The sequence below is a fragment of the Ochotona curzoniae genome, unplaced genomic scaffold (assembly GCF_017591425.1).
Source record: "Ochotona curzoniae isolate NIBS_2020 unplaced genomic scaffold, NIBS_Ocur_1.0 contig_2318, whole genome shotgun sequence".
Classification (NCBI taxonomy): domain Eukaryota; kingdom Metazoa; phylum Chordata; class Mammalia; order Lagomorpha; family Ochotonidae; genus Ochotona; species Ochotona curzoniae.
In genome coordinates, this window is record NW_024465419.1 from 3,536,134 (window position 1) to 3,541,271 (window position 5,138).

Sequence of the window (5,138 nt, forward strand, 5' to 3'; positions counted from 1 at the left end):
TAGAGTTCCTGGCTACAGGCTTCAGTGCGGTCCAGCCCTAGCTGTTGCAAATATTTGCAGAGTGAACCAAAGAATGGAAGATCCACTGTTCCTCCTGTCTCCCTCTCCTTCTTTCCCTTTCAAATAAAATGAAAGTAAATTAATTTTTTTAAACTGCATAACAAATTCACAGAACTAAAATAATTCTATTAGCGGGGCAGGCATTGCAATTAGGCAGGTTAAACCCCACTTGGGACACCTCTATCCAATTAGAGTGACCGGTTGAAGTCCCTGCTACTCTGCTTCTGATCCAGCTGCCCAACAACACACCTACAAAGCATTACCAAGTACTTGGCTCCCTGGCATGTCTGAGGGAGACTCAGATGGAATTCTGGGCTCCTGGCTTTGGTTTAATTCAGCCCTGGTTGCTGTGAACATTTGGGGAGTGAATCAGCTGCTGAGGATCTCTCTCCTTTTCACTCTCTATTACTCTGCCTTTTAAATGAATAAATAGATAAGTTTTTAAAAAACCTTGCTTTTCATCAAGATGGCCCTGAAGGCAAAGAAGGAAGCTCCTGCCCCTCCCAAACCCAAAGCCAAAGCAAAGACACTGAAGGCCAAAAAGGAGGTGCTGAGAGGTGTCCGCAGCCAGAAGATCTGCCCGTCACTCATCTTCCTGTGGCCCAAGATGTTGCACCTGGAGAGGCAACAAAAATACCCCCAGAAGACTGCCCCCCAGGAGGAACAAGCTTGACCACTATGCCTTCAATAAGTTCCTCCTACCACAGAGTTTGTTATAAAGAAATTAGAAGACAACAACACACTCATTGTGGATGTCAAGGCCAAAAAGCACCAGACCACACAGGCGATGAAGAAACTCTGTGACATTGACGTGGCCAAAGTCAACACACTCATCAGACCTGAGACAGAAAAGAAAGTTTACATGCGACTGGCTCTTGATTATGGCTCTGGATGTTACCAACAAAATTGGGGTTGTCTAAATTACATCCAGTTTTCTAATTCTAAATATGTTTTTCACCATTAAAAACAGTCTTACTAGAAGTATCCATATTAGGAAAAAAAAACTGGAGATAAGTAAGCAATGACACATCCATGAGAAAGGAATACTGTGAAACAATTCTTAAGGAACAGAAAGGCTCTATGATTACACATTAATTAGTAATAAGAATCGCATGTCGTGGCCCAACACTATGGTCTAGTGGCTAAAGTCCTCGTCTTAAACGCGCCGGGATCTAGAAACAAAATTACCACCACTGACAACTCAGGCTCAGGCCAGCATGATACCTAGCCACAATAATTGTGGTCGAGCTAGCCACAATAATTGGTTCAAAAATTTGCCTGTGGCTTTCCATGGATTTTTCTGCTGGCATTGGCAATTATAGCAATGAGGCCAAGAAGATTCCCAGGCTGGGGGAATAAAGCTGATGTGCAAAGAGGAGCTCATATGAGAAAAACAAGAGAGTTCATCTGCCATTTCCATGACTGAGCTGCACAGCCAGTACAGCCCCCCTTTCTTTATTAGACCAGTTAGAGTTTGGCTTCTTTCATGTGCAAGCCAAACAGGCCAGAGGTAGCATCGAGTAAAGGTGTCCATAATCTCCAGCCATGAGCAGTGTCTGAACAACAGTCTGTTATTTGTTGAGTGCTACTACATCGTGTAATGCCGAATGTGTTAATACTACGTGATAAGCAAGACTAAATGAAATAATTTCTATTATCTAGACAATTTATTAAATACAGATATTACCAAGCACAATGAAATAGAACAGCTGTCAAAGAAACTTACTTTTGCCAAATACTCTTCTGAATTTTTGAAAAAGGTTGATTTGTTCATTTTAGTTGGAAGGTAGAGCAACAGAGAGAGGGGAAGATTTTCCATTGGCTGATTCATTCTCCAAAGGACCATAACGGCCAGGCGTTGATCAGGAAGAAGTCAGGAGCCAAAATTCCATCCTGGTCTCCCACAGGGGCTACAAGGGTAGAAACAGTAAAAATGTCCAATTAAAAGGTACTCATTTAAATGTCCAGGCCTGTGGTTTGAGAGGAGAACAAATTTTCCCTGAAAATACAAATTATTTCTGTTATATGAAAGCCATAACTTAAGAGTCTGGAGGAAGGGCTTTTTAATATTAACATATTAGCTATATATCTCAAATACACTCAGGAAGGTTTGCCTGTAATCAGTGAGTTTTGAAAATAACTGCTTCCACCTTGCAAATGAATGGGAACCGGCTTTGGACTGAGCATGCGCGCTCCATTCTCAAGTGTTGCATTGTGTCTCCTGCCCCTGCTTTTTTTTCTGCACCTTCCAGCCAAGTTTGTTTGGAGAAACAAGAAAGGATGATAAAAACCGTAGTGGACTTTCTAAGAAATACTTTAACAAAATAAAGTCTTTTTCATTTGCATCACAAAACAAAAACACCTCATGGAAACATCTCAAAAGACCCTTCCAAGCCATGTCTGCCATGCCATACTACAACTTTTAAAGCACGGCAGAGATGGCAAGGGAGGCATTAAAGGAGAGATGAATTCTGGGCCCTGGTTTGATGTGTAAGTATGAATCAGAATTGATGGTCTCACCTAAACAGAGAAGTTGTTCCAGGGGCAGAGGACAGACAAGACATATGCTTTGGGGCCAACTGGGATACCTCCAGGGACCCATGAATTTCCCCAGGGGCGGAACGGAAGGAAGCCAAGTCTGGGCTGCCTTGCAGGGAGAAATCTGCCTTCCAGGGAGGGAGCATCAGCACAGAGGCTGTGGGGTGATTAGCCAGGGTAGGAGTTGGAGGGAGTTGAAGTGGAAAAGGTCACCCCTTAAGAAGTGTGACAGTAGTACCTGCAATACAGTCCAATGTGGCTCATGGAGAAGGGAACACAGGGAGTTTGAACCCAGTGGATGACTATAGATACAGCAGGAAGAGATCTACAAGACTGACCCTATAGTAAAAAAAAAAAAAAAAAAAGAAGAAACAAACAAACAAACAAACCTGTCTCCTTCGCGATCCTTCCCACACACACAGCATGAGGCCACCATGGGGCAGGAGGAGCATCTGACATCTGTAAGGTAGATCGCCCCACCCTCCTTGATGGGAGATACCTTCCCTGCTTAAGCCTTCAGAGAAGGGTTTGCAAGGGATCTGACAGGAACACAGGGAGGCTTGATGGGGAAGGACTTTTTTTTTTTTGCATTACTCATTTTCAAAATAGTCTTAAGTAACAAGAAAGGGTGATTTAAAAGGACATAGTTCAGACGTGAACCTGGAGCCAGACAAAACCAGTAGGTGTTTGTGTCTTAATGAGTTAAGACAGCTGAGAAAAGCACATATTCTGCAGGCACAGGTTGCATTGCAGCATGCTGAGCTGGGTTGGCAGAGCAGGAGCATGGCTGTGCCCTCACCTCCCTCTCAGGGAGACACAGACACAGACAGTTCCTCTAATATTGTGGCTCAGAGGCCGTGCAGACTGAACCTGGCAGCCACTTTCCACAGCCGAGGAAACAATACTCAGAGTGGTTGGGAAACTGGCCCCAGTGATAAACAAGGTACTCTCTCTTTGACTCCAACCAGGTCTTTCTACCTCCACAGCCCACCACCTGCCCAGCACCCTAACTCTCTAGCAAGCTCCTCTGCTGCTCTTCCCACCTGGCCCAGGGCCTTGAGCTCCCTGTCCATCCTTGTCTGGGGGAACCTTGGCCCACCTTGGCTGATGGATATTTCAGAGCCTGCCTCTTCCAAGTTTCTTCCGGAGGGTTTCTTTCTGCCGCAAACCTCCAGTACCCCAAGGCCATGGATCCTGAATGTTTGATGTGATAACGGAGGGGCAGAGGAAACACTTCTCCTGGAACCCCTGAAGCCAACAAAGGGCCCCTCCAGCTCAGGCTCAGGGAGGAAGTGGGGTGTATCTGTTGGAGAGGATGTTGACCCCCACAGGTCAGACAGAGGAGGAGCCCTGTGGTCAGCGGGAAGTGAAAAACAGGGAGTGCCTGGAAGGGATTGTTCATGCTTTCAAGCAGGGCCAAGCACCATGAGTAACCAGAGGCGCTGCCCGAGCTGGGCTTGGCTATAAATAGCCACACCTGGATCCTCTTACACACTGCGTAGGGCACATTGTGCCTGTGGTGGTTCTGTGGACCCTTGATAGAAGCCCAAGAGCCCCCCAGCTTCTCTGTTTTTTACGCCAGGGGAGCCACTTGGGAAAGGCAAGGCCTCCCTTCAGTCCTTGGCAGTGAAAGGAGACCTGAGGACACCTGGGGAGGGCGCTGAAGCAGACCTGGTGTGCAGGGCTGCTCTGGCCCCGAAAGGTCTGTGGATGGCTCTGAGGTCTCTGTGCACGTTTGGAGATAGCTGTCTTGCTGGAACAGGATGATTCTGGGAGGAGACACACCTTCTGATGCCTAATGTCCTGAGGCTGGTAGGAAAGGGTCCTAGTAATAGGGTGGGAGGAACATCTGTGGTCTAGGGACCACAACCCACTTTTACTAAGACTATAGATGTTGAGCCCCTAGTAACCAAGTACAATTAATTCTAACAGGAAGTTCTCCAAAGTAGTGCATTGCTAACAACCATTATCTATAAGCCCTACCAATCAGAACAGCACTGATAAGAGACCAGCTTTTGTTTAGCCTTTGGCCACTGTGGTTGCCTCCAGCAAATTTCTAGATCTGGATCATTAGCCCCTAAAAGAAAAGAAAAGAAAATCTATCTCTAGGTTTTCAGAAGGATGGGTAAGTTTTCCTTTTATCGTTAGCTGTTCCTGTCCTCTTTTCCTCAATCTTGTCCAATCTGAGTGGGTTTTCCGGTGACACTGTTGCTGTGTTTTGCATTTCAAGGGCTTCTCCCCAGTCTTCTCCCCATCCTATCCCTCCTATATTTCCTGGTTGTATTTGTTCAAATCTACTCTCACTGGACAGGCCTTTCTCCTACAGCCAACCAGCTGGTGAAGTCTTGTGAACTCTCCACTGACAGGAACAGTTGCCCTTCTCCTCTCCTCCTCCGAGCACGGGGCACAGGATCATCCTGGCCTCCACAGTTCCAGTGACCCGCTCCTGCACCAATCCCATCCATGCCCGTCTCTGCACATTGTGGCCCCCTAAGCCACTCCACATCTGAAATTCCCCTTTGATTCCACCATCCCAGTTT

General features: G+C 46.4%; 1 pseudogene; it reads left to right on the forward strand.

Moving 5' to 3' along the window:
* Positions 1-526: 526 nt before the first annotated feature.
* LOC121151364 lies at positions 527-980 on the forward strand (annotated as a pseudogene).
* Positions 981-5,138: the final 4,158 nt, after the last annotated feature.